Source organism: Pteropus vampyrus, unplaced genomic scaffold (assembly GCF_000151845.1).
Source record: "Pteropus vampyrus isolate Shadow unplaced genomic scaffold, Pvam_2.0 Scaffold198, whole genome shotgun sequence".
NCBI lineage: Eukaryota > Metazoa > Chordata > Mammalia > Chiroptera > Pteropodidae > Pteropus > Pteropus vampyrus.
Window position 1 is genome coordinate 1,688,645 of NW_011888979.1, and position 9,506 is coordinate 1,698,150.

Genomic DNA, 9,506 nt, shown 5'->3' on the forward strand with positions numbered 1-9,506 from the left:
TTGTACAACATGTGCCAAGAATGGTTTCCTACTATTGTGAAAGCTGAGAGCAAGGGTACAAAGAGGGACTTTAGACAGGGACAGAAAACATTTTCAATAAAGCTATAATTATATTTCTCCTAGAGTTTCTTTAATCCTCTGCAGGAAAATTTTAAATAAATGTGCCTTTTGAGCCACTCAATACTTCAATTCCAAAATAAAAGTCAAAGCATAGTAAGCTTGTTTGTAATATTACTGATCACACTTTTTTAAAAAATAGAAATACTTGAATATAGGAAAGTACAAATATGTAAAATTCATTAGGGGAAATTTAAGCAAAATCTTTTACCATACTGTAGTTTAAAATGCAAATATAAAAGTTAGAAATAAATGATAGGAAACAGCTAATTGTTCATTCAGTTACTAGCTCTTGGGACAATAGTTTGAAGCAGCTGGATGATGTGTTTAGTATCCAGTTTCCTACTATTTTGAATAAACATTGCCTCTCTTTCCTTCAGGGATAAATTTAACCTAAAAATCAGTCTCAGTGTCTCCAGTGCTGTCCTGTTTGCAGGGTAATGATCAGTCCACAGGTTTTTGACACTTTGTGGCTTACAGGATATTCTTCAGCAGATAGATATGTGCATTATTTACCCATTTTCTAATGATATGTCTGGATTGTGTATGGGGACTGATAGTGCCATGTGGTCTATAGCTATTTATTCTGGCTTCTAAGCTATTGGAATGCAGAGAACTATTTAGTTCCATGGTACTTGACAGAAGGGAACAGCTTTGCTAAATGTGGTTGAAAATAAGTATGTCATTGTAGGCTGAGAATAAATTGGCATAAATGTAGTATCCTTCCAATATGCATATCCAGTAGTAAAGAATAATATCAGATACCACCCACATTGACATCAAAGAGGTATTTTTAAAAACACATAATGGGGGAAAAGGACCTCTGATTACCCATCAATTAACTTCAATAATTACCAGCCAATCTAGCATGCCACCATCTACTCTCTCACCTGACTATATAGAAGCAAATTACAGACAACTAATTATTTTATTTATAAATATTTTAGTACTTATCTCTAAGAGACAATGACTTAAAAAAAGATAACCACGATAACATATTACACCTAAAAAATGGCCAATAATAACTTAATTCATTAAACATATAGTTACTACTGAAATTTCTTGAACTGCCTCATAAATATTTTTTGTTTTTTAATTTTTAAGTGTGTATGTTTGAATCAGTATTCAGAAAAGATCCATACATTGCAATTGGATGTTTATTTAATTAAATTTTTAATTAAAATTTTTAAAATATTAATTATGGTTAAATTTACCATCCTAACCATCCTTAAGTGTGCAGTTCAGTAGTGTCAAGTATATTCACATCACTGTACAATCATCACCACTCACCATCTCCAGAAACTCTTTTCATCTTGCAAATCTGAAACTCCGTGTCTATTAACAAGTCTCCATTCTCCCATTCCCTAGATCCTTGGCAGGTACCATTCTACTTTCTGTCTCTATGAATTTGACTACTCCAGGTATCTCATATAAGTGCAATTATACAGTCCTTTTCTTTTTGTCACTGGTTTATTGTACTTAGCATAATGTTCTCAAGATTCATCCATGTGGTAGTATGTGTTATAATTCTACTTCTTTTTAAGGCTAAATAATATTCTTTGTACATACCACATTTTGTTTATTCATCTGTTGATGGACACCTGAGTTTCTTCCACCTCTTGGTTAGTGTGAGTAATGCTTCTATGAACATGGGTGTACAAATATCTTTTTGAGACTCTGATTTCAATTATTTTGGATGTATTCTCAGAAGTGTAATTACTATGGTAATTCCTTTTTTTTTTTGCTTTGAAGAACTGCCATAACATTTTCCTTAGGAGCCGCATCATTTTATATTCCCACCACCGGTGCATTAAGGATTCCAATTTCTCCACACCTTTGACAACATTTATTTTCTTGTTTTTATGGTTTTTGATTTTTTTTAAATAGTATCTATCCTAATGGATGTGAGGTGATATCTCATTGAAGTTTTGAATTGCATTTCCCTAGAGACTAATGATGAGCATCTTTTCATGTGCCTGTTGGCCATTTCTATATCTTCTTTGGAGAAATGTCTATTGAAGTCCTTTGCTCTCTTTTAGAAAAAAATCAAGTCATTTGTTTTTTGTTGTCAGTTTGTAGGAGTTCCTTATATATTCTGAATGTTGACCCCTTATCAGATATTTGATTTGCAAATATTTTCTCCTATTCCATGGGTTATCTTCTTCACTCTGTTAATTGTGTCTTTTGATGTGCAGAAGTTTTCAATTTTGATGTGGTCCAGTTTATCCAAGTTTATCTATTTTCACTTTTGTTGCTGTGCTTTTGGTGTCATACTCAAGAAATCACTGACAAATCCAATATTATGAAGCTTTTTTCCTACATATATTTTTAAGAGTTTTATAGTTTCCACTCTTATATTTTGGTCTTTTATCCACTTTTAGTTAATTTTTACATATGGCGTAAAGTAAGAATCTTAAATTGCTTTTAATTTCTTGGTCCCTCCCTCTCTTCTTCTTCTCTCTTCTCCTCTTCTAATTTTTCCTTTGCAATATTTTTTGTTATTGTTGAAAAAACTGGGTTGTTTGTCCTGTAGACTAGATTTTGTTGATATGGACTTTTGATATCATTTAATGGGTTCTCCTGTTTCTCCTTGCATTTCCTGTAAGCTGGTAGCTGGTTCTAAAGGCATGGTTAAATTCTGGCTCAATTTTTTAAATAAAAATATTGTATATGTTGTATAGGCACATCAGGAAGCACATACTACCTGCGCATAAGAAAGAAGCTGCCTCTAGCAGCAACTGGAAATCTCTGTACGAGGAAGGAGAGGAGAAAAGGTGCGGCAAGTTCCCTGAATAGCCCTGCCTGGGAGTGCTGTGAGCTCCATGCAGCCGTGGCAGGGCCCAGTCATCAGGGCAGAAGGCAGAGAAATGGGAACGGCAAAGGAACAACATTTGATTTTACCAGTCATGGTTGGAAAACCAAGGCTGAGCCACAGTCTCCAAACCCCAACCCAGAGGGCCCCTCCCACCATTCTCTCTAAGACCGAACACTGCAGATCCCCCAGGTGAATCTGAGCAAACGCTACTGAAACTGTCACTAACACTGACAGGGATGGAGACTGAGAGTAGTGAGCATGATTAAACATCTATAAGGGAAAAAAAGTATTATTAAGACTTTAAATATAAAGCAGATATCCAAAAAGCTTAGATGCCACCTACTAGAAAACAGAAGAAAAGCGCCTTCTGAGCATTATTGAAGGTGAGGAAAAGGAGCAGGGACTAGCAAGCATTTTCAGACAAATAGTTGAAGAGAATTCCCAAATCTAAGGAATGAGCTGGAGCTTGGAATTCAAGAAGTCAACAGAACACCCAATAATCTCAACCCAAAAAAGGCCTTCTCCAAGACATATTGTATTAAAATTATCAAAAATAATTCTAATCATCGAGAAAGACAGAATTCTCAAGACATCCAGGGAGAAGAAAAAGATAACTTATAAGGGAAAACCCATTAGATTATCGTCAGACTTCTCAGCACAAACCTTACAAGCCAGAAAGGAGTACAATCAAATATTCAAACTATTAAGTGAAAAGAACTACCAGCCTAGTATCTAGCTAAGCTCTCTTTTAGATATGAAGGAGAAATAAAGACCTTTCCAACATACAAAAATTGAGGGAATTTTCCACTATGAAGCCTGCATTACACAAAGTACTGAAAGGGGTCAGCTCACCAAAAACAAAATGATGAAAAAAAAAAATACATAATTAGGGGTAAGGTAACTATCAGGCAAATAGAAGCAGAGGAGTGCAACCCTTACTAAGAACAGGGCATTATAAGCTTAAACAATAAGAAGAGATTTGCTATAGCAAGATAGTAATGAATGGTCAGCATACATAGGGACAAATTGAGACAACAATGACTGAAAAGGGGAAGATTCAAAGATCTAAATTTACAAAGAGGAATGGAGATAAGGCACACACAGAATAAAAGGGACGACTGTATATAGATAGCTATCTTTCACATATTCGTAATGGTAACCGCACGCCAAAGATTCAGAACTGAACTATATAACATAAAACAAGAAAAACCAGAAGAAAAACCCACAAAAGCCAACCAAAATGAAGAAAACAGAAGCATAAGGACAAGGAAGCAATGGAAACACTGAGCTACCAGAAAGCAAAAGATAAAATGGCTATAGGAAGACCTCATATTTCAATAATCACTCTAAATGTAAATGGACTGAACTCACAAATAAAAAGGCACAGAGTTGCAAATTGGATTAAAAAACAAAACCCAATCACAGGCTGCCTCCAGGAGACACATCTCAGCTCCAAAGACAAATATAGACTCAAAGGGAAATGGTGGGATATATTTCAAGCAAATGGCATTCAGAGAAAAGCGGGAGTAGTGATACTAATATCAGACAAAATAGACTTCAAAATAAAAAGGCAAAGAAAGATACTGAAGGACACTTGATAATGATAAAGGAATCATGTACCAAGAAGACATAACACTTATTAATATCTATGCTCCCAAACAGGGAGCCCCAAAATATGTAAAGCAATTAGTAACAGAACTAAAGGGAGAAACAGACCAAAACACTATCGTAATAGGGGACCTAAATACTCCACTGTCGGATATGAACAGATCATCCAAACAGAAAATCAATAAGGAAATAACATCCTTAAATGGCACATTAAATCAGATGGACATAATTGACATTTACAGAGCCTTTCATCCCAAAACAACTGCTTATACATTCTTCTCTAGTGCACATGGAACTTTCTCAAGGATTGACTACATACTGGGACACAGAGATAGCCTCAACAACAAATAAAGAGGGTTGAACTCATACCAACCATATTCTCTGATCACAATGCTTTGAAACTAGAGATCAACTGCAAAAAGAAAGCAGGAAGAACCACAAATACATGGAGATTTAACAACATGCTACTGAAGAAAAACTTGGTCAGAGAAGAAATAAAAAGAGAGATCAAGAGATACATAGAAACAAATGATAATGATAGTACAACATAACAAAACTTTTGGGACACGGCAAAAGCGGTCATAAGAGGAAAGTTCATATCATTACAGGCCTATCTCCAAAAACAAGAATGAGCCAAAATAAATAACCTAATGCTTCATCTTAAAAAACTAGAAATGAAGCCTAAAGTCAGCAGAAGGAAAGAAATCATCAAAATTAGTTGAGAAATAAATGACATTGAAAACAAACAAAACAATAGAAAAAATAAATGCAACAAAGAGCTAGTTCTTTGAGAGGTCAATAAAATTGACAAACCTCTGGCTAGACTCACTAAAGAAAAAAGAGAAAGGACAAAAATAAACAAATAAACAATGAAAGGGGGGAAATTATGACAGACACCACAGAAATACAAAGGATCATACAAGAACACTATAAAAAAGTATATAACACCAAATTTAATAACCTAGAAGAAATGGATCAGTGCTTAGAAAAATAGAACCTTCCTAGACTGAAACAAGAACTGGAAAATCTAAATAGACCGATCAGCAATATGGAAATTGAAACAATCATCAAAAACCTACCAAAAAGTAAAAGTCCAGGACCAGATGGCTTTACTAGTGAATTCTACCAAACATTCAAAGATTTAATACCTATTTTCAAACTTTTCCAAAAACTCGAAGAGGAGGCAATACTTCCCAACTCATTTTATGCGGCCAATGTTACCCCGATACCAAAACCTGGTAAAGATAACACACAAAAAAAGAAAACTACAGACCAATATCTCTCATGAACATAGATGCAAAAATCCTAAATAAGATACTAGCGAACTGAATACAGCAATATTTTAAAAGGATTACACACCATGATCAAGTGGGCTTCATCCCAGAGGCACAGGGATGGTTCAACATACTCAAATTGATTAATGTGATACACCACATGAACAAAGTAAAAAATAAGAATCATATGATCATATCAATAGATGCAGAAAAAGCCTTCGACGAGATACAGCACCCATTTATGATCAAAATACTTAACAAAATCGGAATAGAAGGAAAGTACCTTAACATAATAATGGCCATTCATGAAAAACCATCAGCCTACATTATACTTACTTGGTGGTGAAAAACTAAAAACCTTCCCTCTAGGATCAGGAACAAGGCAAGGCTGTCCACTATCATCACTCTTACTCAATGTAACATTGGAAGTTCTAGAGAGTGCAGTCAGGCAAGAGAAAGATATAAAGGCATCCAAATGGGAAACGAAGAAGTCAAACTGTCATTATTTGCAGATGACATGATTCTCTATATAGAAAACTCTAAAAACTCCACAAGAACACGACTAGAAACAATAAACAGGTACAGTAAAGTTTCTGGATACAAAATCAATGTTCAAAAATCCATAATGTTCCTATACTCTAATAATGAAGTGTCAGAAAAAGAAGTGGAAAAATTAATTCCTTTTGCAATTGCAACAAAAAGAATAAAATACCTAGGGATAAATCTAACAAAACACGTGAAAGACCTATGTAATGTAAACCATAAGACCCTATTAAAAGAAATCGAAGAAGATACAAAGAAATGGAAAGATATTCCGTGTTCTTGGTTGGAAGAATCAACATAGTTAAAATGACCATATTACCTAAAGCATTACACAGATATAATGCAATCCTCATCAAAATCCAATCAGCATTTTTTAAAGAAATAGAACAAAAAATCATCAGCTTTGTATGGAAGCACAAAAGACTACGAATTGCCCAAGTCATTCTGAGAAAAAAGAACGAGGCTGGAGGTATCACTCTGCCCGACTTCAAATTATACTGCAGAGCGACAGTAATCAAAACGGCATGGTATTGGCAAAAAAATATACACACTGACCTGTGGAACAGAATCGAGAGTCCAGAAGTAAACCCATATTTGTATGGGCAAATAATTTTTGACAAAAAGCCAAAAACATACAGTGGAGAAAGGAAAGCCTCTTCAATAAATGGTGCTGGGAAAACTGGAAAGCCACCTGCAAAAGAATGAAACTAGACTGTTGTCAATCACCATATGCCAAAATTAACTCAAAATGGATTAAGGACCTGAATATAAGACCTGAATCAATAAAATGCATAGAAGAAAATACAGGAACTAAACTCAAGGACCTTGGGCTTAAAGAGGATTTTATAAATTTGACCTCAAAGGCAAGGGAAGTAAAAGCTAAAATAAATGAATGGAACTACATGGAACTAAAAAGCTTCTGCTCAGCAAAAGAAACCGTCAACGAGGTAAAGAGAGAACCATCCAAATGGGAAAATATATTTGCAAGCAACACCTCCTATAAGGGCCTAACATCCAAAATATACAAAGAACTCATACAATCAATAACAACAACAAAAAAACCCCAAACAATCTCATCAAAAAATTGGCAGTGGATGTGAACAGAGACTTCTCCCTAGAGGGCATATAAATGGCCAAAAATATTTGAAAAGATGCTCAACATCACTAGCTATTAGGGAAATGCAGATCAAAAACACAATGAGATACAATCTCACACCTGTTGGAATCGCTATAATCAACAGGGCAAGTAATAACAAATGCTGGAGAGGATGTGGAGATAAAAGGAACCCTCATACACTGCTGGTGGGACTGCAAATTGGTATAGCCACTATGGAAAACAATGTGGAGGTTCCTCAAAAAACTAAGAATTCATCTACTATATGATCTAGCAATCCTTCTTCTGGGCATTTACCCCAATGACTTAAAAACCCATGTCTGAAAAGATATTTGCACTCTGATGTTCATAGCAGCATTGTTCACAGGGGCCAGGACATGGAAGCAACCGAAGTGTCCTATGATAGATTGGCTAAAAAAGCTGTGGTACATATATACAATAAAATATTACTCAGCCATAAGAAGAGATGAAATACTGCCATTTGTGACAACATGGATAGACTTCGAGATAATCATGCTAAGTGAAATAAGCCAAACAGAAAAAGTTGAAAATCACATGATATCACTTATATGTGGGATATAAACCTAAAAGCAACAAATGAACAGGAGAAACAAACAGAGACTGATGGACATGACTATAGACTAGTGGTTACCAGTGAGTAGGGTGTGGTAGGAGGGGGAGGCATATGGGGTAAAGGGGGTCAAATATGTGGTGACAGAAAGAAATCTAACTATGGAAGGTAAACACACAGTGTAAATATATATATGTCTTACTGTTAAAATGTACAGCTGAAACTTATTGGATTTCGTTAACCAATGTCACCATAAAAATAATTAATTAAACAACAAAAAATAAGTTATCTCCTTAAGTTTTGGTTTTAGAAAATGTCAAACACATGAATGAGAAAAAATAATATAATAAGCCTTTATAAGCTAAATATTTACACTTAGCAATTAGCTAGCTCCTACCTTTTATTCTTTCTTCTAGATTATTTTGAAGCAAATCCTTAATATCATAAAATTTCTTCCATAATTATTGATTTTCAAAATAATATAGTTTCTTGTTGTCTGTCTGTGTCTCTCTCTCTCTCTCACACACACACACACACACACACACACATCTCATTTCCTTATTGCTCTGCTGTCCCAACTCTGTCTATGTTTGAGTCTGTTTCTGGCTCTCTGTTCTGTTCCATTAGTTTTTTATTCATTCCTATGCCAATATCACACTGTTTTAACCATTTTAGCTTTGTAATTTTTAACACCTATTAGATCAAGTGTTTCCACCTTTGCCTTCTTCAAAAGTGTCTGAACCAGTCTTGGCCCTTTTCATTTCCGTATAAATTTTTTGAAACAGTTTTTCAAGTTATATATACACACACACACACACACAGAGTTGAGATTTGAGATTTTGGTTGGGATTTGTTGAATCTATAGATTAATTTAGGGAGAATTAATCTTTATTAAAATCTCTTCTAATCTGTAAATATTATATGATTTATCATGTATTTAGACCAAGATTTATTTTAAACAACAGAATTTAAATTATACAATCTAAAAATCAAATATAGAATCAACAGATTTTTCCACTATATTACATGAACTTATTTGTACTATTTGTCAGACAATCATTAAAATCACAAGGCATATAGAGCTGCACATCAATTTATGGTCTTTTGGAAGGGAAAATTTAAAGGTCCTTTATCTCCCTCTAGCCTCTAGTTAAAACTTTGCAGGATGGACATTTTCCAAAAAAAGCAATTAAACAGATTCTTAAAATTTAATATTGACTTACAGGGTAGAAAGCTGAATGAAGAGTTATTTAAGTATATAAATATGAAAGCTGATTTAAATGTTGTGCATATTAGGGATACTAAAGAACCGGAAGATGTCTAGGGAAGGAGATTGGAAAGAAGAGTCCATTGTCTTGTCTAGTACATTCCCCTTCTTCGTTTTAAATCTGATTGCATCCCCAGTAACAAATGGGATGTTTTCTAGATTTTGGGCTTTGTCTAAATACCCATTAAATAGACTTC